Consider the following 27,730-nt stretch of genomic DNA (forward strand, 5'->3'; position numbering starts at 1 on the left):
ATTTTCTCCACTAAAGTCTTGTATCACATGTGGATTTAGGTGGAAATGAAGTTGAAATAAAAAGACGCCTTGTGCTAACCAACTCTCTTCTTCTAAAAGGAGGCTCTTCCTCCTCTTTTGAATCCACATTTGCCAAGAGTTAGCATCCCCTTTGAATTTATTGTTGCTATAGAAACATGTGCTCCTAGTTGACCTTTTGTTTTTCAAGGAGAAAGATAAACATGCCACCCACAAAGAGGCCCAACCAGAGGTTATTCCCCAAGAACCCTAACCTCCCCACTCACAGCCTGTGGGGCTGGAGGCAGCAGCTTTTCCCAAACCCTTGGCAGCAATGAGCACCAGCTGTACTAGCACTGAGGCTCTGTGAACCCTTTTCTCTTAGGCCACATCCTGTCTGTCAAGAGAGAAAGAATGGTTCAGGTCAAATAAAGAGAAGCATTATGCAATATAACCCCTAGGGTTAATCTTTTGAAAGTAACAGCAGGCAGGCCACCTGAGGTGAAGGACAATTAATAAAAATGTCTCCAATTGGACGTTATGGAAATAAGCTTAACATTATAGATGAAAAGATTATGGGAGAGGACCACTAATGTTTACAAATCCTGCAGAATGTAAATAGACATCACTGAGCCCTGGAGCTTAAAATTTAGACTCACATCAAAGCAGAATTGCATCAAACATATACTGAAACTTTACAGGGCTTTTTACAAAAGAGCTGTCTCTAGAGAGATGCCGCTGCGTGTCTTTGTTTAGTTCAGTGACTACTCCAGACCTAAACTTGACTGTACACAGAACCCTTATTTCTCCCCAAACTTTCTCGTCCATGCTCTTTGTCATGTCAGTAAAAAAAAAGTCAAAATTCTCAGTTATCCTCAAGTTTTCCTTTTATCCTGGCTGACAGTCCCATCCAATCTGCTACATACAAGCTGTCAGGAAATCCATGATGTTCACTTCCAAAGGATTTCTGGAATGTCTTTCTTAATTTCCTTAGTTGCTCCTGTCCAAGCTAGCATTTCCTTTCGACTGAATAAATTCCTTCCCCCCTCCCCGCCAGCATGCTGTATTCCTGATACAGCAACCAAAGTTTTTTGACAAAGCCAGCAGACTAAGTCACTTTCCATACTCGAAGTTCTGAGGTCTTGCAATCATCCTTTCCCTCTGCTACTTCACCTTCCTTAATGCATCCCCAGTCCTCAAATCTCGATAGATGTTAACTGAACTGTGTTTTTCTTGGGCTTTAATTTGACCAGTCTTTTAAGCGATATGCTTTTATAAGTGCTGGTTTTAAATAATCATATCCAAAAGATTTCTCTGTAAAGCACAGCACGCGCGTGCGTGCACACCCACACACACACATACACACACGCAACCAGAGAGATTCTTGAATTCCCCCCAAATGCCTCCTTAAATCAAGAATGCCAACTTGAGTCAAGAACACCCTCTTTATTGTGTTCCAGGGCAGCTTATATAGGGTCTTCCCGACCAATGGCCACGTCCTAACTCTCAGCTGCAAGCCCAGTAGAAACCACTCTTTTGTCTTGTGCTCAGAGCAGCTTCAAGCATAGAAAACAAGTTATTTACAGGAAATTCAGGGCCTGGGGGTCCATAGCCCCCAACACTTCTTCATAATAAAAATGTAAACCAATAATTCAAGCAATTAAAAAAATCATTCCCAATTAGTATTATTTGATCCTTCTTAATTGTTGTGCAATTAATTGTTGTGATAAAGTTTGAAAAAGATTTAATGTGTGCAGCTCATTTGATGATCAATGCCCCTTTACATCATGATATTAGATAGGTGGCCCCAACAATCATAGATTTTAGATGCTTGGAAAATATTTTAAAAAAATGTTAGTATGACTTTCTCATCTTTGAGGGTTCCTGTAGTAATCTTTCATTTTTGGCAAGGGGTCTCAGTGTTTAGAACCAAGTGGTTTACAAACTATTATTCTCCAAATGCTTAGAACTTCCACAAAGATGTGACAACTTTGCTGAATATGGGGTCCAGAGATCAAGGCTTTGAATTCATCTGCCTTGTATTAGAAAACATCGCCTTGATCTGTGTTTGGATATTGAAATCATTAATATCAATTATTTTGAAGAAGTCATTTCTATCCCCACCCAAAGTTCAGCACGACTGTTTAAACATCAGCTCGTAAATGAGAACCTTGGTAATTACTACTACCCTCTTGCCATTAGAGATTGTTCAATAGTCCTATGCATTAAACACCTTTGAGACAGGATATGCTCAAGAAGCAGCTTCCCAAAGAGTGTGATATCACTTTGAGAGAGGCTGAAAATGAAGTTTTTAAAATTTTGTATGAAGCAGCCAGTGCCCCACCAGCAAGCCTCAGCATGTAGAGGAGCCTGCTAAAAGAGAAACAGGCTTTAGCGTCTAGATGTATGGAATAAATGTCGTGATCGCTGTGATTTGATATTTAATTTCATTCTTCAAAGCAATCGTTTTGATGTAAAAATCCTTCCTTTTTCCATGTTAGAGTACACAAATGTCCTTATCACCATTTATCATAATGTGTATGACCCGAAGATTTTCAGACTGCTCACTACAATTGAAGTTCTCTTCCAAAGGCGATCTATCATATAAATTAAAAAGTGTCATGTGCAACTATAATACATAGCTTACTTTATTTACAGTTCCTCATCTATGTCTAGAGGATTTCTTTGTTTCGTTTGGCTGCCTTTCAAAGTTGCTTACCTTCAATTGATCAAACAAAAACTAGTATTTGCTGTGTATGTCTTCCCTTCTCTTCACTACAATTGTTTTCTGTATATTCACTTCCAAGCTGATACGCTGGACTCAGTTGCATATATCTGTTGTATCCTGAAATAATTCTATAAAACTGTCTGGTTTCACCTGCTATTTATGTAGTAAAAAATGAATACCACAGACCTGTGTACATTCATGCTATGTGGAAAAAAATCATCCTTCTGCAAAACATAGCCTTCAAAACAAATTCATGTTCTTCTGTCTTCTGGGACATGCATGGAAACTTCCTTGTAAACATACCTAAGATATACTCTAGGATATGGGTATAGAAATAATATCATCAAGACTTCTATATAACTGTATGCTAAGAAATTTCTGATTCCCTTATTAAATGTAATATGTTTAACATGATATATCTTATTTGAAAAATTATTAAACATATTGAAATTAAATGCATTTAAATAAGTATGTGTGGAGAAAAAAGTGAACAATTCTATTCTGTTCCTGAGAATAGAAATGACAAGAAGACAATCTCTATTTTTAAGAAAGACATGGGATAAGGAACAAGAAAGACAGTGAAGAAAATTGCAATATTTTATGAATAAGTACAAGGCTGAGATTATGTTTAGGATAAAATTATACAGTGGAGAATTGGCAAGCATCATATATCTTCAAGCAAATGACGGTTTCATGGGTTTCAAATGGTATACAGGTTTTTTTAAGGCTTGAAAAGAAAATAAAAATGTGAGTTTATCTAGAAGAAGTATCATGAACAAAAGTTCAAGAGCTTGCAGCAACCTTAATTGTTAGAAGACTTTTAAGCAGTTTATGTAATAGCTTGAGTGCGATTACACAAGTATGCCAGGTCCAAGGCATGCAGGTTCATATACGCCTTCTGCAGACGTGGCAGTAATTTAGCTTTAATTTTGGAGATGATGGGAAAGTTCTGGGGAATTTTTAATGGGTAAGCTGACATGCTTAGACTTATATTTTGCATTTACTAGAGAAAGCACTCCTGGTAGCATACAAAGGAGAGGGTACAGGAGAATAAGTCTGTGAGCAAGAAAACCAGCTAGTCATGCAAGAGACATTAACAGCTTAGTAACCAACTGAAGACAATCAATGAGGAGCACATGCTCACTTGACTCTCCAGTCTCTTGGTTGGGAGATCATGTGGCCTCATCCAGGATAGGAAAAGAGAGACAAAAGGTCAATGACAGTAAGAAAAGCACAGCTTCCCGTAAATTGTTTTATTGAAGATGGCAGGCAGTGAGTATCTTTAGATGTTAAGTACTCGGTCGAAAAGTGTGTAGATGGGACAGGGGTGAAAGTCAGTCACTGCCCTGGTGTTTGATTGACAAGTACCCAGGAGAATAGGCATAGAATGAAAAAAGATCTGAGTTCTGAACTTTGATCTCCTAATAGCAGTCAAAATTTCCAGCAAATAAGACATGTAAGAAAAAAAAAACTAGAAATATTTTATAGAAACCAAGAGCATAGAAGGAATGACTTCAATATTGAAGATTATTTAATTTAGGTTATCTGGTCTTTATGGCCTCTGCCAATTCTTCTCTGATAATATTGAGTGGAAGATGCAACTTTTAAACATACCAGCTAGAAAGAGTGTAATGGATAGATATTTTTGAAAGGTGGAGATTGAAAATATATCCGAACTAAAAGCAAAATAAAAGTCTGAAAGAAAATGGATAAACCAAGATGTGAAAAAGAGGTGGACAGGCTACATGGAATGGTCTTCACTAGTGTCATGGAATCTTCTTGTAGAATACCAAGCAGAAGAAAGGAAGGAAGAATTATCAAAGAAGAATAGGTAAAGTCTTTTCCTCACTCATTACAAGTTTTTCTATCATTTTTATATCATTTTCTCATATGTATGCTTTACAGAAGTTTAAATAACTTAGTCACCATTGATTGCTGCTTCTTAATTTATTCATTCTAGTCTCTGCTCTAGTCTCCACATTGCTTCAACTTTTCTTCAGAATTCCTTGACAGCTGATTTCCACCATGCCCTGAGTGGCACCAAAGCAGAGTATTCAAGTCTGAACACTCGGTAACAGTTCTCACTGAACTTCCTGTTTTGTTCTGACAGTCTTTGGTCCTGAGACTATCTGCACTGTGCATGTCTCCGTCCAGTAGCCAGAGTTTTGCCCCTGCATCTCCTTTTCTTGGAATTTGAAAGATCTGTGTGGTCTAATGGTCACTTCTGTTACTTGTATGCCTCGCAGACACTTAATGACACCATGTATTTTTACTGGCTTCAAGCAAAGACTTGGAGGAGACTGACCCACCATTATGGAAGTACCTTCTCTCCAAGCTGGCCTCCTTCATGGTGGAAACGTAGCATTGAGACATTCTCCTTACCCAGTCCATTTTATTTTAGAGATCATTTTACCCACTTTTGAGAAAGATAGGCAGAGACAGAGAGAATTATGGAGATAGACAGAGATAGAGACATAAAGGGAAGAAGACCCAAAGACCAAGAGAGAGAGAGAGAGAGGAGAGAGAGAGAGAGAGAGAGAGAGAGAGAGAGAGAGAGAGAGAGAGGGAGGGAGGGAGGGAGGGAGGGAGGGAGGGAGGAGAGAGAGAGAGAGAGAGGAGAAAACTCCTCAGTTTCTGTGTAGAAGAGTGTTTCTATATGGTGGCAGCATATTAGGGCAGCTATGGAAGTGGTAAGTCTGATAAAGAGGCATAGTTGCTACTTTCAGGGATTACACTTTTAAAAGGGACGTTTTGTTTGATAATTTCATACATGATATTACGTGTTATTATCAATTTCCACCCTGTTCTATAGCTTCAAATTCCTCCCATGTTCCTATCATTACTATTTCTACTTCTCAGCTTTACAGGTTCATTTTTAAAACCCACTGAGTCTACTTGAAGCCTGTATGGGCATGGATATGTACAATCTGCTTGACTACAGGTAGCCTCTCAGGGGTCCTATCCCAGAAGGAAAACATCACTGTCTTTTCCTGCATGGCCAGGCTTAAATACGTAGTTATAATGATCATCTCGAGCCTGTACTGCATCGTGACCATGGCAATGAATGAGCAAGCCAGGTGATAGGGATGACAGGTGGTATGATGCTTCTATGTCATTAGAGACCGTCTAATGGACAGTCTCTGTGTTGTTTCCTTCCCATAACAAGGCCAAGATATTCTGATGCCTGTCCTGGAGTCTGAGTGCTTTTCCACCTTTCTCTTTCCTCAGGTACTAGCCCACAGCATCATGGATGCTCCTTTCTCGGGTATCAGCATCCTTCCTTATCATGGCTGCTCATGTCAAATAACAACAGAGCCATTCATCTCAGTGTCTAATGGTTCAGGGGTCTTCTACCTACAAGGCTAGAGAGCTTACTAAAAATGCAAAATCCTAAATCAATTCAAATCTAGGGTGCAATTGAGAACTGTATATAGTTTTGCAGAAATATTTAAAGCAATCTTATCTGAACATCTTGATGTCCTCTGTTTGCCCTCTCTAAAGTAGGAGATGGAACACCCAGCTACCATCCGCGGGATGGAAGTTGAGTCCAATACAGGAACATCCTGTTGTTACATAATGAGTCCGTAGTTAAGAGATTTTTCTGTAGAAAACAAGGACAGATGAATCTAATTTGGAAATCATACGATGGCCTTTAGAGGGTAAACATAATGAATAAAAATAAGACTGAGGAAATGAAATTCTTGAGCAAAATATTTTTTAATTTCCCTTCAAACAATTTTCTTGTAGTTTTTGCCAAAGCATAAACTTGAAGATGTACATGTTCATTAGAATTCTACAGGAATCTTGAGCCTGTGAATGAGTTGATCTCTGATTTTTGTGGCATCCATTTTCTTACCTGTAATTCTTCCTAAATCCACTCCCCATAACGTTCATTATATCATATCTATTTTGTTTTTTGTTTTAATTAAGGCATTGAGTCTTAATTTTGATACTCCTAGGTGTGGTCATTTTTTTATTGTTAGTTAATAATTTATTGTATGGTTGATAATCTGCATGCTCATTTACTAGTTGTAGACATGTAGACTACTTCATGTAGACCTCAAGACTTGCTTCCAATTTTAATCACATCACTGTAAGAATTCTTGTTTTCAGAGATCAGGGAGAACCACAGCAAAACAGCATGAGAGGATTATCATACTCATGAATTTAAGGATGATGCAGTTGGCTCTGCACAACCAGAATAGGACCAAGCCAGTAGGAATTCTAGCATAGAGCAGAGATGTTGGGCTCATGAGTCCCTATCCCTAACTGAGAAGTTATTGGAGGTTTATGGTTTCTTAAAACACTCTTTTTACTTATCTGCTTCTCCACTTAAAAGGAAGTTCTGATTGTCAAAATCGACTGCCCGTGTGTGTTTCACCAAAACTTAGGTGTTCTGAATGGGCTGGTGAGGATGAACTGATAACCTCGTGCTCAAATGATTTATGTTTGATTGCACATTCCTCAATAATTTTATGTTTATAGTTTAATGCTGACTTTTGAACTTTAAACTTTTCTTACAGAGGTTTAACTGTTTTATAGTCACAAGAGTATGATAGTGTATTTGGATATAGTCCAAAATCTAAAAGTAAAGTTGCCATTTAACTCAGAGAAGTCATAAATCTTTCGGTACAAAATTTCTTCATTTTGTTATATCAATATATGCTATATTTGGCTAAGAATTACCTAATAATCTCAGTCCTAACAAATAGTTCTATTGATAATGACTAGGAACGCAGTTTTAGAGTCAACTATATTTAAATGCAAACTTGAGTCATGACATTTTAGGAAAGTTATTCACAAGGAAGATTTTTTTAAAAAATGCAATCTGCTCTGTTGTCATATTTAATTTTGATTGTCAACTTAACAGCATCTAGTGTTATTCTCAAACAAATCTGTGTGCATGCCTGTGAGAGGTTATCTAGAAGACCCACTTTATCTATAGGCAGCGTTATTCCATGAGCTAGGGTCAACCAAGAGAAAGCAAGGGGAGTTCCGGCGTTCATTACCATTTCCTTATTGCAGGTGAGATGTGACCAGCTGATGCCATGGTTCTCCCACTGAGATGGGTTGTGCCTTGGGTGTGAGAGAAAATAAACCCTTCCTGCCTTAAGTTGCTTTGGTTAAAATTTTGTGATCGCAATAAGACAAAAAAACTACTACATCTATGTCATGATAGAATGCTTTAGGTCCTAGCTTATTCTAGGATTTTCAACTAAATAGTTTATAAACACATGCTTGGGGAGATAAAAGTTCAGTGATAGCTACAATTGGCACCCTCCCATTTAGCACAGGGGTGCAGTCTATCAAGTTAGTAACACAAGCCAATTACAGACAAGCATTACATTGTGTCAATAACATGAAGATTCTGCAGTGACAATTATATAGGGCAAGGAATGTATCTGAGGTTTGAATGGGGTAGAGTAGGCTAAATGAAAGTAAATAATCAATCAGCATAGAAGGTAAGTTAGAAAACATCACTAAATTCTAATGATGTGCTACATTTGTGTCCATGCCAAGAACAATGTTTATGCATCTAAAGTTTCATTAAATGAGTAAATCTTTGTTAAATATTATTTATGACACTATAAAAGTAATAAAGGAAGAAATAACAAGCTCAAACAAATGCCATGTGTTCTGTCTCCTATACAGAATCTAGCTTCTAAGTTTCATAAGTATGTGTCTATGCAATGTGAGTATAGAACATACGTCAAGAGAGGAGATTATGGCAGAATATTAGTTTTAAGACAGTGGGGTACGGAAGACAATAGACTGCATTAGACCAGAAAGTGAAGAGGGGGATAGGGGTGCTGGGGGAGAGAAGCAGGCATGCTGGCCTGGCAGAGAAGAGACTAAGCAGAGGACCAAGCTAAATAAAGTGTACGTGAAAATGCCAGAAGGAAGCCTGGTACTTTGTGTCTTAAATGACAGTGAATCAAACAAACAATCATTGTCTTCGTGGTCTGTGATTCCTGTAGTTCACGCCTTGTCTGTCTTTGTATCCCCTAACATTGTCCCATAAGTGATGTGGAAACCCAGTTGCTTAGAACAGAAGTTTACTAAATGCATTTACAAGTTTTGGGGGCATGATATTGATCAGAGTGGAGGGAAAAAAAAAAGATAAGAACCTGAGATTCTGTGCTGAAGAAAATCAGGATTAAAACGGCTCTAGGTTCCTAACAGCTAGATTCTGTAATCAGAGCTCTCCCAGATGTTCCCAGAGGCTCCCAGGCAACCATGTGAAAATAAAGATATGAGGCAATAAGAGAATTTGGAGCCTGGGGATTTATTTCTTTATAACAAAACTCTTTCAAAGTACTTTATCAAAGTTATCTGAGGACTGAAGACATTTCAACAGTTTATAAAATTTTGAACTTAGTGCTCTTTTTAGAAATTGAAAAAGCTTCAGGCTTTTTTTTTTTTTTTGATTAGCCTCTTCTTTATAAGAAGATTCTGCTTGCCATAGCAGGGATAAGTTAGGATGAAAGGGAAAATATTGTCAGATACAATGGGGTGGAAGTTAGAAATGACTAATAGGATTTATGCTTGGGGCCAGTTCAAAGACTGTGACACTGTGTGCACACATACATAAGGCATTGACTGAAAGAGCAAACTTTGATTTTGGTTTTGAGCAAACAGCATGTTTTGCAGACTGAACTGCATAAACATCAGGAATTAATCTCTTACATAAGTGTTTTCATTGTCTTCCCAAAGTTGAGCTCACACTCCAGGGAGAAGGGGGCAGGATTTTCTTCCACACACCCCCTTTGTTGGCTGACTGTAACATACAATTAAAGCTCTATTCTTTGTAATTATATGAGATATAAATGATTCTTGTTCATACCCATCAGAAAAAGAGAAATATTTGTCATAAGAAAAGGTAGATTTTTAAAAAATATTTTGGAGATTTTTTTAAGAAGGACTTTAAAACACAGCATAGGTCAGCTTCCAGCTGTGGATCTGTTTTTAATTAAAACCATGTTCAACATGCTTGCTGCAGTTTTCTTATTTTTCTGTTACATAAAGATGTGCTGATTCAGCAATTATTGAATCTTGGACACATTATAAAACTTTCTTTTGAGATGACTTAGCCAACAAAATCAGCTGTGCTTCATTAAATAATATAACACTATGAGGAGGAATGTTCTCTAAATTGTTCCTCAGGCTTTCATAGATGTAGAAAAGATCCAAAGTAAGTAAAGGGCCTTCTCACATTTAATCCAATTCAAGTAGTAATAATGAAATACCAAGAGTAAATTCATGTATGGAAAATCAGTGAGCCTGAGAAACTAAAACACCTAAGCCAGGTTCCATTCACAACTTTTACTGTATGTTCAAGTGAAACTATTATTTTGCACAGAAGACAAAATAAACTTTGTTTTCTAAGAAACACTGTGAGATTTTCATGTGCTATGATCAGGTTGTAGGATAACACACACACACACACACACACATATAATAAAATAGTCAAGCTATACTTCTTTACTTGTAGTTAGGAAATTCATCTCTTAGAAATTCATAGAACTTTCGGGCAGATAGGCAAAGATGCAGAAGACTTGATCATCACACATAACAAAGATGACACAAAAGATATGTATAGAAAAAAATGCTTTACCCAACAGAAATTAAATACACATTTTTCCAGCATCCACAAAAGGTTTCCCAACATAGACCAAACTTTGTAAAGGTGAAACAATCTTGAAGCTCTGTGAGAGTTTGCAGCATGAGTATGTTCTTTTATCACAATGAAATCAGCAAAATTTAGTAAAAGAGAAAAATCAAAAATAACTCTGCCCACTGAAAGGTAGAAAAAGGAACTTCTCAGTAACTCATGGTTCAAATAAGAATCTCAAAAGTTGTGTAACATATAGATTTACACAGAGATATCATTTCAACAAATCAAATATCTGGAATACTGGAGGGCACACTGTTTTGAGAATAAAACGTATAGGGCCATTGGGGCTTGGTCTCTCAGCGGCTATTGGCTGAAGGAGTGGAAGGAGCTCCCGCAACACCTCATGGTAATAAAACGACAGGCAATGGAACTAAAGAAGTAGAAATGTCTATCTGATTTAAACATTGTACCTAGCGAGGTCATAGAATCTGGGGGGAGGGGGGGAATTACTGCAGTCACTTTCATAAACTGGTATGATTTTCTAACTGCATTGGAATAACTTTACACACACAGATAAGTGTAGCTCTCACCCAGATCAAAGAAGCTTCTTTTTGCCACAGATGGAGACCATTACAGGAACCCACAAATGTCAAAATAATGACTAGCTCTCAGGTGTTGTGCCCTACTTGATAGATCAACAACACAGCTATTACTTAAGGTTTGGGGAATATTTAAGTAAAATGGCTCAACAATGTTGTAAGAGTCAGAGCGTCTGAACCTCTGCTGTGAGAGTGTGTCTTTTGTATATGTCAGAGAAATTGTATCCATGAAATCTCGACAATAGTGTCATCTAAACAAGACCTGTGTAAGGGTGAGTGGTAGCGACAGTCAACATGCTAAAGGGGACTGAGGAAATCTCACAAAGGACCACCCCCAGATGAAGAACTTCATGAAATTAATGGCTTCCAAGAGAAGGAGAACCAGTCTTCTCCAGGGTGAGACCCCTGATAATTTATCTGATGCCAAGTGTTTACCCATAAAGACGTATACATAGGGACAGTGTTAATGAACTCAGTAGGTTGCATTTGTAAATATGAAGCAATATTAAAGAAAGAGATCCTGAATTTGATAGGGAAGGGGGCAGACATGCGAGGAGTTGGAGAGGAAAGGGTAGAAACTATGTCTATAGTACTTATATATGCCATTTTAAAGAAAAGAGTTTAAACATTAATATAAAAAGACTACAAGACTGGTTTGGCTAACTTTCTGATACGGTGCTAAAGCACACTGACAAGGGAACCTAAGGGCAGGAAATGGTTTGTTTCTCACACTTCGGGGTCACAGATCATCCATCACTCAGGAAGTCAAGGCGGCCACTAGGGTTTGCATTTCGCAAGTGACTATTTGGAGTTCTAATCAAGAACAGCAGGGGACTCAACTCAGTAGTAAGCTTGCTTAGTGTGAGAAAACCCGGATATTCATTCCTAGTGATGTAAGAAAAAAATGAAGAAAAAAAAAAGCTAAAATTAAGGCCTAGATCTCCAAACAACTCGAGGGAAGAGACTGCCAATCTATAACCCGAGTTAAAAATCTAGTCTTGGACTGTTTGGTATGAATTGTTTGCTAAAAATGATCTGTGCCTATATAACTACTTAAAAGTTTGAAAAAAAAAACTAAAAAAAGAACATTTCAGGACTTGACACTGTGACATTCAGACCCATGGCTCATGGCTCATTCAGATGCCATAGTGTGAATAAGCAGTCATTTCTCCCCTCAATTCAAAGGCAAAGCAACCCAACATTCCTTTTAGATACCTTTTTCTTTCCTTGTAGAACTATAGGAGGGAAATCATGAAAACTCTTGCCTCTTACTTTCACTTCCGATCCATTTCCATTTATAAAATAACATGGTCTCCCAATTCCTTCTAGTGGTTATCCTCAAAGGGTGAATCACTCTGATGGCTAATAAGATAAACACAATAAAAGCCTGACATTTAGAAAATAATTTATCCCAGTCAGCCAAGTATCTTCCTGTTTCAATGAAATTGAGCTTAAACAGGTTAGGAGGCAAAAAAAGTGCCATTCAGGCAACAAACCAATGCCACATTGTCTGTTAAGTATGTTCTATCAAGACCATATCACAACACTACCTACATTGTGATTGCAGGAAGAATGGATTCTGATCAGTCTGGATTGTGAGAAGTGTTTGCCTGGTTCAGAAGTGACTTTGAGATTGGTGTTAAAAAAACTGAAAGGCTCCATTTTTCTATGACTAAGAGTGGATGTCTTGAAGGGTTCAGAAAAAGTTCATACTAACCTTCACAAATATGTTTTCCATATTTCATTGCCAGAATGGAGAGAAAACAGAAGGTTAGAAATTAGTGAAAACTTCTGGTCTTCCTTGGTTTTTCTGGACTTGCCTAGAGGAGGAAGTACCAAAAATCACACTGGAGAGGCTAATGCCTTTTTCCCATTGTTTTTGCCAAAAGTCAAAAGTATTCCACAGAGTTCTATGCCTAAGCTAACAACAGACTAAAATGTTCAATTTCTCCAGGATCTCAACTGTTGGCACGTTTTTGTTTGACCAATTGTAAGACTCAAATATTTTAGAAATTAATAAGTGGAAATCATAGGTTACCTCAAAATCAAACTTTTGTGTACCTGGAAATTAACATGATTTTTATCCCGAGAAAAGTAATGACTAAAAGGTTTATTTTACTAATATTTTAAAATAAAAATCTTTGGTTATTAAGTGGTACTTGATTGATCTTGGAGTATTTAAATAATTTTAATTTTTGAAGTCATCAGCTTAAGTCACGTGCAAATTGGGTACCTGTGGAAGATTGAGCTTAAGGCTTTAACACATTTTTATACGGTCAATCTTTCTGTGTTAATTATGCATTTGTTTGTTTTTTAAAATAGTTTATTCACTCATTCGCAGAAGATCTTGTGTTTTCCAAATGACATTATTTTAGCCAAATTTTTCCAATAGAATACACAATATTGTTAATTTGTTTCCCTGAATCTGCTATTTTTAAAATGTTCAAGAAACAAAGAAAATGTTTTTATGGCTACAGCTTTCTGGTTATAACATTATTCTGTCTTTACCTGTAATTTATTGGTTATTTTTCTGAAATTGCTAATCTTCCGACCCTCAGTTTTCTCATCATAAATAAATGATAATTATATGCACCTTACTTGACAGTTATAGGTTTGGGCTATAATAATCTGTAACTTGCTGAGGATGTTACTGGGGCCAAGGAATGTGATGAATAAACACAGATTCCTATTTTTCTCTCCTGTTTATCCATTTGCTGGATCATCTTTAATCTTACTCTTTAAAACACACAGTAGCAGCAATGATAATTTCATGAGCTAATAATGTACACATATAAAAAAACCTTCTTTGTGTTTATAACAATGAATGACATTATCTGTCAAAGTCTAGTAACTATATGTGAATGATTTCCCTAAGTGTCCTTTACATGTGAACACTCAGTTCAAAGATCCAAGAGATGCTGTCATGTGTAGCTGGACTCACTGGCGATGGCACTTAAATACTTTTATGGCTGCTCAAAATGTATCTCATTATTTATAAGTCATGTCTCAGGCTATACACTCCTCAGAGTTGGTAAAGTATTCTGTATTTTTCAGTTTTGATATGCCATACATGTCCAATATGGTGGTTAGATGAGCAAATACTAACGAATCAAAGAAGAGCAGAGCTGCACATTGGCTCTTCATTTCCTGGCTGCCTCCTATGCAGTCCGTGCTTTATTTCACTTGGCACTTTTACTCCCGTGTTTTACTGCATTTAAATTACCTTTAGGAGTTACCTTCAAAAACCATTACTTACTGCTCTTCGAGGTTATATAATCTGATGGATCTGTGCTAAAGCCCTCTCAATAGACAAAATGTGAAGACTGAGTATTTAGCATTCAGCTTCAACATCTCCAAGTAGGAGAAATCTGTCTTATCAATGGATATGTGCAATAAGCTAAAGACATGTTTTCTTACACAAGGTCAAAGCATAGACATCAGACAATTAAGTCCACATTTCAGAACGGTAATGATTACCTAAACATTTATTTATTGTATAACATAAGGCAGCAACTTGTTATCTATCTTATCTATTCAATAAACATAATGAACATTCATATTTCCAAATAAGAAGAGTCTCTTGGCAATTATCAATAATTATGCAATTACCCATAAACAAAATGCATGTTGACTTTTTGAACTACCATATGAAGTACTGGGTAAAATATGTATCTTTATAAGTAATGAAAAAATAGTTGGTAGTAATAAAGTCCAAATCTTTTCAATAAAATGGTGAACTATTTTCATGCCCTTCTGCATACATTAGAAATGTCTCTAGATTATTAGTTTCTTTACTTCCCAATAGTATTTGTAAGTTTTGTCATTCATTAATGCATAAAATCATTGGTTACACAGAAGACCTTATAATCTAGTCTCTCTAGACATGTTACACATTCCCGTCTCAGTATGCTTTAAAATCTCATAGACATTTCTCACTCAAGTAAAGTTGGAAATGAAGGCTAACCATCATGACTACTTATAAATGCTATGTAAATTCTTCTTATGTTTAAAAAATAACAAGGAAAAATTATACACATTATTTATATATGCAGAGCTTTTGTGAATATTTTTTATATTAGGTTTATATTTTATATATAGGTTTATATCTACAAACACAAGGGGCTAGTTATAGGTGCATTTGTATAGATGTCATAATCAACATTAAATGTACAGGCATGTGTATTTTGGACCAATGACAATGCTACATATTGTCTAGCCCAATTTAACTGTCTTGATAAGTTTTTTATTGCAGGAATAAATTACCATCACCAAATCAACTTGGGGAAAATGGGTTTATTTCTGCATATATGTCCTGATCGTAGACCATAATGCAGGGAGTTGGGACAGGACTCAGTAGGCAGGAACTGAAACAGAGACTATAGAAAATCCCTGCTTACTGGGCTGCTCTCCTGGCTTGCTTGGTTTGCTTTCTTATATACTTTAGGGCTTCTTGCCCAAGGTTGGTACCACTCACATTGAGCTGTGTGGGCCTTCTCACATAAATCATTAATCAAGAAGAAGCCTCACCAACTTGCTTATCGGCCAAGGTGTGGCAAGCATTTTTTTAACTGAACTTTCCTCTTCCCAGATGACCATAACCTGTGTCAAGTTGGTGTAGAAACTAGCCATTACAGAGTTTACTGACCAGTACCATCTACCCTCTGTTTATTCTATGATGTTTTCCCAACAGAATAATCTAATGGCAAACTTCTCAGGATATATCCCTGTTCTAACTAAGGGATACATAATTGGATGAGTTTCTAATTGTCATGTATTTAAGTGATAAACTAATAAGCATAATAATATTTTCCAGTACTATTAAATTCATGATTTTTCTTATCAGCTATATAAACTCTGCCATATGGGTGTATCATAATTTTCTTGGTCCAACTATTCCCTTGAAAATAGATGCTTCCATATTCTAGGTATTAAGTATTGTGAATAGTGTCATAAATGTTATTGAATTGAAGATCATTCCCTTTTGTGCTAGCATGTAAAGACTCTCTAAATGAAGCACCAGTTTCCTTGGTAACTTCTTCCAGGATATTTGATGATGGACATCTCCTCATTTATAGTCATGTCAGCGAACTTATTCTGTATGTTCCTGCAGCAATATATTAAACACACACACACACACACAACACACACACGCACATTATATAGAAGCAACATGCAGACAGCATTGCTATTTTAAACTGTAATGGATCCTACCTGTAAGGGAAAGTGAATTCAGCACTAAACAAGCTACTAAGTAATTAGTAGCAAGCAAATGAAAATCTGCTGAGCTCATGGGGAGTAGAGGTCATTGAAGTCCAGACTAACATTTTTGTAATTTTCATCAAAACCATTCTATCTCCTCACAGACTTTGTTTCTAATGTTATATTGCTGTTTGATGGATGACAGTTAATATGCATGAATGATTTTCCATTAACTTATTTGATTTATATCATCAAATTGCCACATTCCAGTTTAAACAAATCCAATGATTTGTAAATACCAGAATAAAACAGCAAGATCCCCCTCTAAATAGGAAAGATCCTGAAACTCTTCAGAATATGACCGGTTTCTCTCGTCATAGTCCAGTGAGTCTGTCCTACCATTCTGTTTTCCTGACGACATTGTTTCTCTAACCAGAGCTTCTGTCTTATATATTGTTGCAAATATTTTTTCTTCTCACTCATGAGGACAAAAAGCCATGAAATAAGATTCTATGTGATACATTCTCAACTGTAAATGAATGACTAAAACATTGTTATATGGAATAATTGATTTTTTTTTCTTGAGACAGGGTTTCTCTGTAGCTTTGGAGCCTGTCCTGGAACTCCCTTTGTAGACCAGGCTGGCCTCGAACTCACAGAAATCCGCCTGCCTCTGCCTCCCAAGTGCTGGGATTAAAGGCGTGCACCACCACCGCTCGGCTTGACGTTTTGATAATAATAATCTATTGATTTAAAATATATACTTCGAGGGTTAAAACAATGGCTCGGTAAGTACAAGTGCTTACCACTAAGTCTAGTTGTCTGAGTTTATTCATGGACCCTACATGGCAGAAGGGATGACTACTACAAATTCTCCTGTGATCTCAAATGTACCAGGTAGTATGTATGTGTGAGTGCATACAGGTACACACACACACACAACACACCGTGAATAAAAACATAAATGTATGAATATTGTTTAAATACAAAATATTTGCTGCAAAACATGTGCAAGTGGAAACACGAGTCTACACTGTGATAATTTTAATTCTTTTAACTCTAAATTGACAAATGGAAACATTAGCTGGATGTAGCATACATTCCTGTACTCATCGCCCTCTTGAGGCCGAGAAAGGAGGATCGGGAGTTGAAGGTTAGCCTGTACTACATAATGAGACCCTATAGCTCAAAAATAAATAAATAAATAAATATAAAAAATGACAGAATGGACAGGACAAAAGTGTACTCTATATGAAACACGCTATTTTATACAATAAACAATTATAATTTTTTTTAAAAAAAGGAAGAAGAAATAAGGAAGGGAAAGAAATAACAGTGGAAAATACTGGCAACGTCTCTGACCCAGCTCTTTTGCTGGAGAAAGACACCGTCCCCCAGGATGACAGTCTCTTCTTTGGCTGGAACTTTTGTCTAACCAAAGTAACATTTCAACATCATTTTCAAGTTTAAACCTCTAGTTAGCCTAGTTTAGCATATGTTGTTTTGGGTAAACCAGACCCCAATAATTTATACTTAGCCCAAGGTCAATAACAACTGGATACTTAAAAAACAGAAAAACAAAAAAACCATAAACAAAAGGATGGAATGACTCTGTAGTTGGCAGTAAATGTTGGCTTGTTTAAAGGTCTACTGACCCACTGTTAGTGGGACAAGCTTATTTTTGGTACAAAGTGCCAATGCTAACCGTGTCCTATGTATTCCCAACTCTTAGACGTCAATAAGTAACCCAAGAAAAAATGACATTTCTTCATAAAGATGTTGCAATTTGAACTTTACAGAGATCTTTCTCTGAAAGTATTTGTGCTGAATTGCTAAACGGGATGTTTTCATTGTGCATTCATCAAGTATTCCCTTAAGCATATATTCTTTGTAATCAGAACAGTTTAATGTTGATATATCAGCAATTCCTCCCATGAATCAATTTTTGGGTATACAACTTCCAGCTCATAAGTGGAATCTCCCACATTCACACTTATAAGAGATATTTACAAAAGCTTAGATAACAACATAACTTAGTAGGAATCTTAGCTGACAAGATTCATATATAATAAATATACACCTATTTACTATTTTACTAGATTAGGTCAGATGTTCTGCTTCCATCCATTCCAAACAGTTAGTAGTAGCATAGGACAATGAAACCAATGAGTTTCATGTTGGACGTGTTCAGAACTTATTGTGGTAAGTTGCATGAGTTTGGCGAAATATTAAGGTAAGCAGCTTTGCATAATTATACCAAATACAAGGAACATCTAGTTAACACATACAATTTTATCAAAACGTAAAGTACATGGCAGGAACAGTAAAATATTTGGAGAGACTATCAGTGATGGAGGGAAGTCATTATAAAAAAAAAATCAGAACATCAAAGCAAAAATCTCAATAGTCAGACAACGGAAGCAGTGTTCAAAGTCTCCTTGTGAAAACCGTTAACATCAAATCAAATCATGATTTTTGAAGGGTAAGAACGTAAAAAGTTGTTATAGTACTTTTGAGATTATTCGGTTTTTCAAAATAAATAGTTAGGAGATATTACTGCAAGAAAATTATGAGCTATCAAGCTTTAAGTATGTGAGAATCTTCAGGTGGGAGGCCCACTGAGTCCAGAGGCTGTGTTCTCACAGCACCTTACAGGATACCATGCTTCAGAAGGCAGATTGCATAGTGTGGTCCTTTGCCTCTGGGGGTTTCTGTGATGGCTCTACTGGAAAAGTAAACTAGAACTTTCTGAAGTCAAATAGACCATCCCACTGTGAAGCTATAAGTTATTGATTAAAGAAATGACTTCTTTTAGTAATTAGTATATCCATCTTCAAAAGTTAGTAATTTCGCTGGAGAGATGGCTCAGTGGTTAAAAGCATTGCCTGCTCTTCCAAAGGTCCTGAGTTCAATTCCCAGCAACCACATGGTGGCTCACAACCATCTGAAATGAGATCTGATGCTCTCTTCTGGCCTGCAGGCAGACACACAACAGAATATTGTATATATAATAAATAAATATTTGAAAAAAAGAAAATGGGAATTCTTTAAAAAAAATTAGTAATTTCTTGGACTAACTGATGACAGGGCTCATCTAGAGTTATTTCAGGTCCACCAATTTCCCTTCTGCCTGATTATATGGATTTTAGACAACAGGCATTCATGTGCCAAGAGCCCTTACCACTGTCATGAATCCTTCGCTCTGGGATTTGGATGAAGAAAGAACAATATAGTTTTCCATATTTTATGTTTTCAACCTCTAGAATAAGAAACCAGAAACAAACTATCGAATCTTTCATTCAGCAAGTTTTCTTTAGTTCCTCTGACTAATGCTCATGATAAATTCTATATTTTCATTTGATTCATAAATCTATCGTTTGCATTTCTGTAATTTAACAATAGTATTTTGAGTTTTCTTGATTCGAGAGTATGGCTGAGTATAGGAACTGATCATTTTGAATCAAAACGGACAAAACTTTAATCAGATTCCAGTTGAATATAATGCATTTGAACATTCCTCGGGAAACCACAGAATGCCTCATTCTTCTGTAATGCCTCTAACTTCTTCTGTAAGCCAAACTCATTCTCAACCATTTGCTCCTGTAATCTAATATTCCCAATACAGCAAACTCTCCAAAGCAACAGAGCATACCATACATTTTTTCTCTCAATATTTATCCTAACAACTGTTGCATTGTTCATCTGGATGCCACAGGCCTCTCTGTGTCAGTTATATTTTTTCTATGAGAATAGTTTACCTATTTGTCTCACTACATTTTTTATTCCTAGAAGATAATGGTTGACATATTTCATTTTTGCATTTCCAGACCAGAAGACAATAGCATGTGCACAGAAACTGTATTGTGACTACTTACTTCACCTATTGATGGATAAGTATGTATTAACTCTCTGCATTACCATTGCCCAAGTATCCCAGTGGCTTGTCTCCTCAAAGACTTCTCACAAATTTTCTTCGTCTAGCAAATTTTGTCATACCAGTGTTTGCATGGGGCCATGTTAGCCATGGAAAATGTCTTGATTCAGGCATAGTGTTTTACCTCTGGTAATTCCAGAAGGCGTTTGAGTTTTATGCAAGCAGAAATACTATGACCTTGTCTCAAAAATAAACAAAACAAAGTCTAAAATTATATATACATAAAATGAATTAACTCAAAATTCCCCCAAATCAAATTCTACTTTAAATGTTATATCTTAATCCCCCTTAGAAATAATATTTCACATCTTTCAACTCTCTAAATAATTTTTAGGCATTTTGACAATATCATATAGCTCCTACATGAAGGTTGGAATTATTTAAATGTCCTATTTCATTATTTTAAAATATATTATTTTCTTTCTTTGTTCAGACTATTAGACATTTTTTGAATTCCTAATGATGATAGACAATGCTTTTTCCATATTTGCCTCTCCCATACCTTGTCAGAGTTGCTTAATTGTGTTATGGTAGCATGGCACAAGGAAGTCAGAATCATAATATCAGTGTTAGGGAGAGAGTGATGACATTTCTAGAACATGACAGGGGGAGGCAAGCATGACTTCATTAAACTTCAAAGACATTACCAAGGACAAGATGAAGACATATTCCCTAAAAGGGCACAACATGTACTTGTAATGGATGAAAGATGTTAAAACACAGAACTTGTGGCAATCCAGAAAAGAGAATGTTTTCTATGAGACATCCATTTACCAAATAAGTCTTTTGTGCACATGTCATAGTCAGGGGTATTGTTGCTGTCATGAAATATCACGACCAAAACCAACTTAGGGATTTAGCTTATACTTGCACATCACTGTTCATCTTTTAAGGAAGTCAGGGCAGGAACCAACCTGGATGCAGGAGCTGATGCAGATGCCATGGAAGGATGTTGTTTACTGGCTTACTTTCCATGGCTTGCTCAGGCTGCTTTCTTATAGCATTCAGGACCAATAACCCAGGGGGGAGCGACAAACACAACGGTCTGCCCTCTTCCCCAACTATCCCTAATTAAAAAAAATTGGCAACAGGTTGCCTGTGCCACAGTACTATAAATGTATTTTCTCAATTGAGACTCCCTCATCGCCAAATGACTGTAGCTTCTGTTAAACTGACACAAAATTAGGCAGTGCAACAAACATTAGTAAAATAATATGTGAAGATAAACACCAGAGTATTAGAGATACAGATGCAAGGAACGATTACTAAAGTGGATAATCCACATTGTAGCCTAACAAACTTAAGGTCAGAGATAGAAAAATGGCCACTCAGTAGAGGACATCCCAGCTTCTTCATTGGCAACTTCAATTTCAGTAATTACCAGAGTCTTCAAAAACCCTAGAAACTTCTTCAAAGTCAGAGTAAGTTGTATTAATAGGCATTCATTGCAAAACCTGAGTCCTAGGTGTGATGTGGACAGGGGGACTTGGTGAAGACAAATGAAAAAGTATGTAAAAATGAATCTAATATTTTCAAACATTACCCATAATGTTTTGCTCATAATTCAATTTAAGCAGAGGAAAGTCATTATCAGATAAATGTGATATAAAAAATGCTTAAGTGGTCACCGTTCTTACATGCCTTCTTATGAAACTGTTTCATTAAATGAATCTTCTGTTGTGAAGATTCCTTTGAAAATGTTTTAAAGTAGCACAAAGACTCAGAGGAATGTGTCCCTTGAGAAAATAAAGAAATACATTTCACCGGATCCTGATAAGAAGCCAATAGGGAAAAGATATTGCAGTAAGTCTAGGGTGTATTGCTTAACTAGAGTTTTGAAAAACTACCAGAGATTAATAATCATGATACCAACTCCTGCTTTAAGCATATCTGTTTTTCATTCAGTGAGTACTGGAAATGAGGACATTTCTGACGATGGAAGAAAAAAATGGTATTGGTCAAATAGCTTTGGTTTGGTAGATGCCCATCCTAGCCCACTTGAGTAACCATTCATGTGAGTTACCAAGTGAAAACAATCACTGCATTTAGTGAGGATGAGCAGAGATATAAACCCTCAGAGTTGGAAAGGAGTTAGTTTGGCATACATATTTATTTATATAAAATGTACCTCCATGCTCGTAAAGAAAAAGAAAACAACCGAAAAACAAAACTTTGGAATCCATAAATATCAGGAAAGTCTTTGCAAGCCATAAAACAAGAGGAAGCCATGCCAAAGGTCCTGTGACAGAGCCCTGGAACACACTGACTTTTTGAATCAAATTCAAGACCAGCAACTGAGAATCTTGTCCTGTATCCCAGATGTGATGAAGTCCCTGGATGAAAACAACATGCAAACAAAACACGAAGTAAAAAAAATAATTGAAATATTGAATAAATCTACTTCATTACTACTTTTAGGCTTTATTTTAGAGATTATAATTGCAACATTTTCCCTTCCCTATTCTCCCTCTAAACCCTCGCATATACGCTCCCCCACTCTCCTTCAAAATGCATTTTACCTCAAAAATAAGAGTTCAAGGAAACAAACAAACACACCCATCCTACAAAATCATATTTGCTAGGGGAAATGGACTGCCCGCTTAAACTAACTGACATTATAAAAGAAGAAAAAAAAGCAATGATTCTCTTTTCATAGGGTTGCAGTGAGCCACACAATAGGATAAGTCACAATAGCCATTTTTCTTTCTCCCTATTTCACTTTTTTAGTAAAAATGATATGTTACTGACAAAGATAACTGTCCTTTGAATCCCATCTCTTTCTCAATCACATCACGCTTCTCTCCTAAAGTACGCTCATTAGCACGGATTTGATAATTAATCATTCCCTTCCATTTAAAATACTTTTGCATATGTACATACTCACATACTTATGCATTTTTGGTGAGTAATAGAATCGTACTAGATTGTTTCTGCCATGACTTTTGTTTAAATTATATTTCTAAATCTGTTTTTCATAAAGAGTTGCACGGTAGCATATAAATACCATATATTATTTCTCCTCTCTCTCAGAGAATTTAGGTCTTCCCTAATTACCCACATTACAAATAGCCCTTCAGACAGCTTTGCACCTGCCCATGAAGCATGCAAATGAAGATGCATTGATTATTTTTCTGAAAATGTTCCTGTACGAACTAATTCAATTCTCACAGAAAGCATAGAGGAAATGATATTTTATTTATGTCTGGGGATGTTAGCACACGACTTTAATCCCAGCACTCAGGAGGCAGAGATGGACATACCTCTGTCAGTTTGAGGCCTATCTGACCTACATAGAGAGAGAGAGCTCCAGGACAGCCAGGTCTACATAGAGAAATGCTGTACGGAAAAAAAGAAAAATATTTGTTCAAATACTTATTTTCTCTTTCAGCCACTATTCCATGGACCTTACCACAAGAATGAGGGACCTTGCCTCCTTTCACTTCATTTTTATAGACTCTACATGTGATCTGGAAGTTCCTGATAACTTCTTATTTAATGGATGTGTGGATGCGCACTGCCATGTCCAAAAGAGTGGAAGAAATATAACCTGCGTTTATACACGTACAAATTAATTTTAATTCCAGGTACTTTTAGGCCCACTAGGGCCCAGCAGTGCTGTCCTGGGTTTGGATTCTTGCCAATGCCTGTGATTATTCAGATTTAGAATGCCACGCTGTATGTACTGAGTGAGCAAACTCTGTGTCATTGCAGATGGAAAACCCCAAAAGGCAAAGTCAGGAAGGTTTATTGATTCAGTAGAATTTTCTTGTTTGGTAAGCTCTTAGGGGAAATGTTAGCAAAGGTTAGTGACACATGTTCCCCAAAATGAGTAATTAAAATAATAGGAATGGCTGGCGCCTGAAAATCCACCTAATTTTGGGAAAAATCTATAGCTTTAAAACTTACTATATTTATTGTTCTTGCTAATTTTTCTCATTTCCATATTTTCTGCCATAGACTTAACTAAGAAATGAGGCAAACTGTGGAGCTAATATCAACACACAGGACTATTATTGACATCAGGTTTGTCTACACTATCCTGAGACTATTTAAATGACTCTAACTCAAGGAGAATGTTTTTGTATTGAATTTTCTAGTCAGTTAAAATGTTGTTTGTTTGTTTGTTTCTAAACTCTTTTTCTTTTACTCCTTAGTCTCATAACATTCTAAAAGGCATTAGCACATTCTGTAAACTTATGTATTTACTGTAAGCAAACAAGTACATGTTCTTGTAACTTTGTAGGGACATTATAGAATCTATAAATAGTACAAAACAATTATATAATTAATTTTCAGAATATAGATTCTGCCACTATATCTTCACTCATTATACATCTGTCTAATTAAGTAGACAATATGTAATATAACATCTTAAGTCATTTATTATGTAAGAATATTAATTTAGTAAGTTTCATTTAAATTGATGCAATATGGGATTTGAAAATTCACACCTGTTTACATTTTAGTTTTCAGAGAATTAATTTGTAATATTTTTTAATTTCTATCAGTGTGAAGACAAATAAGTTTATATAACACAGAAATGGTAGCACTATAAGACATTAACTATCTTGTAATTATTTCTTGCTGCTACTAGAATAACTATGGGTGGATGTTTTAAATTGGTCAGTGTTTTGTACTCTCTACTAAACATTTTAAAAGAATAAAATACTCTTCCTATTACTCTGAAAAAATTAAGACTAATAGTTTTAAATGAAAATTTAAAATTTTTCTACTTTATTTTTGCAATTATTTTAGTATTTTGTAAAGTTTGTTGTAAAAATCTTGCCATACAAAACACCGCACACTAAAGTTTATAGAAACCCAAAGTTTATACATCTCAATGAACTGTTGACCAGGTAAAATAGCCTCTATGAACATTGCCAGAGACACAAGTTTAAAGGAGCATAAACAAAACACACTGGAGCTATCACCAGGGTCAATATACAATTTGCTTTGTTTCCTCTGACTGCCCATGCCTCATACTCTATTCATGTTTTAAATATTAAAAAGCAGAAATATCAATAAGCAGGTGGTCAAAGATCTAAGATTGAGTCTAGTCTTCAGAACCCCCCTGTCTCCTCTGTAGCTGATCTTATCCACTACATGAAGCACTTTTGATAGCATAACTTTGGGTACGTTTTTTCACCTTATGAATCACATTAAGTTGAAATGTAACTATTGTCCAATGACAACAACTTGCATCTTTGGGTCATTTCTTTCTCTAAGCAGACATTTGAGTAAAATTTGCTTAAGCTACAAAGATAAATTATAACCAGTTTAAGGAAATAGAGCACTTCAAATGGCCCTGGAAATGGGGATTTGGAGGTTGGGAGGTAATAGTCTGAATAAGAGCTCCTGTGTTGGTTAGATGCTGCTGTTACTGAAAGCTTAATAGGGGAAGGTCCTGCCATGCTCCTGATGGATTATTGCTTAAAATTCATAGAATACTCTGGTACTGTGCTATGGAGAGCTCCACCATTCCATGTGTTGGAGCATCCCTGATTCACCATGACACTATGCTGTTTTAAACAAATATCGTCATTCTTCTGTCTCTATTCCAATTCTCCTGTCCTAATTCTAATTCCTCCCAGCTTCTTTCTTTTCCTAGCTTCTTCTCTCTAGCCTCCAAACTCTCCTTTTTCCAAAAGCCTTCACGTGATTTAAAAAAAAAAAACAATAAAAGAGTTACCTCTCATTGGTGAAAAGCACATTCCTGAGATAAATACCTGTACCATTTACCAACCAAGGTTTCAAGGTTACAGAAGTAAGACTGTGATCAGAGCTCAGTGGCACAGTGTCCATAGATCTTTTATCTGCTAGAGTTGGCCAGCAAAGAATTGGCATGCTATTCTTAGGGTGTTTTGTGTAGTAACCTTGGTTGGACACCTGCAATTGTGACCTTGTGCATAACTTAACGTTTTAAACTTCTGATCTATTTACAAAAAACCTTTAGACTAGTTTGTACTTTCTCTGAAGCAAACACGAGCTAATTGTGGGGACTTTCTGTTAGACTGAGGAGAAATTGCTATTTTCTCATGTTAGTCTGAGTAAAAGGAACAAAGTAGGGTCTTATGTGTTTACCGTCCTTGTAGTAATAGATCTAGTTATGAAGCATGTCCTAGTGTACTTTTTATATATCAAAATTATACAGATAAATGAAAAGTCATCTTCCTGACTATCCACAGTAGTTATATGTGCCAAAAAGATTGAGTTGTAATCATGAGATTGCATATACACATCATATGAGATTATATACTACAGTGCAGGCATTGGGGAGATACCAAGTTGTTTTAGCAAATGTGAGCAACAGTTTCCAGAGCCAATGGTCCCGCAGACCTTGCCTGGACAGGATTAAGCTCGATCAGAGAATCATTCCTCTGGTGGGTGGACATGGGAACACTACTTGCCCCTGCTGTAACTCTCAGAGCCTCTGACAATTGGCTGCATATTAAAATGAAATTTTTAACCTTTTAGAAACTTTTATTTTCTAGATGAACACCTGGGGTGGCTGGGACTCCTGGAAAAAAATCAAGTCTCAGCTTCAAAAACAATGGAGAAATAAAACATGTGTTGATATTTTACTTAACTTGATCAGAAGTTCAGATACTTAAAATGACATATGAATTCGAATACTGCATCACTTTTAATTTTGTCTGGTGGCTGTTATGTAATTAAAATGTAGAGTACAAATCAGAAAATTGTATAGGCTCAAAATACTTTTGTTGTAAGACTTTCTCACGGGAGAAGTAGGTGAAAAATACCAAGCGAGCAAACAAGAGACTTAGTTTGCCTTCTTGGGCAAGCTGAACTACTAATTTGAATAAATGAATAATATGTAAGCTCATTCGTTTAATAAATATGTATTGAAATTTCCATAAATACTAACTTCTGTTCATTAAACTCAAAATGTACCACTGAGGAAAATACCAGTGCTACCCCTTCGTGGAGCCTGCATTCTGATGGAGGAGGCAAAAATCCATACTGATGACTAAATGCCTTAGTCATGAAGCAGCTTATGACACGGCAGCTCACATGATTTGACTAAGTTCTTTAGGCCACATGATTTTAATTTGCTCCTATTTTCTAATGCCATGCAAACTGGTCATTAATTGGAACTGTAACCTTCTCTGATATTTAAAATAGAACACATGGGATTAAAAAAAAATTAACCATAGTTTCTACATCTTTTCTCTATTGTGAAATCTCAAACTGTGCAAATCGCCATTAAAAAGTTTATTGCATAATTACTACATGCAGATGTTCTAAAACTTAGTGACTTAACAGTGAGTAAAAGAAGCCATGAATCTGCTTTCACGAACTTCATGCTAAAATTGAGCACTATATGAGATAGACGCTGAAGATTAAAAGGCCATCCTCATTCCTGGAACTTGAATTTTGTTTCAAAGAGGGAGAAGTGGATAAAATCATATGTCAGTGTTATATCCTCTAAGGTAGTAAGGCATTTTGAAATTCAGTTTTATGCTCTTGATACACACACACAAACACACACATAAATATTCTTTTTTTGTTGTTGGGTTGTTTTTTCATTTAGCACAATATTCCTCTCTTCTCTGTGTGTGATGGTGTTCTAGTTTTATTCCAATTTTTCTCCTTTCTTTCAGAGCTTAGGTAATGGAAGAAACAGCCTCCTGGTTCCA

The sequence above is a fragment of the Chionomys nivalis genome, chromosome 25, assembly GCF_950005125.1.
Source record: "Chionomys nivalis chromosome 25, mChiNiv1.1, whole genome shotgun sequence".
NCBI lineage: Eukaryota > Metazoa > Chordata > Mammalia > Rodentia > Cricetidae > Chionomys > Chionomys nivalis.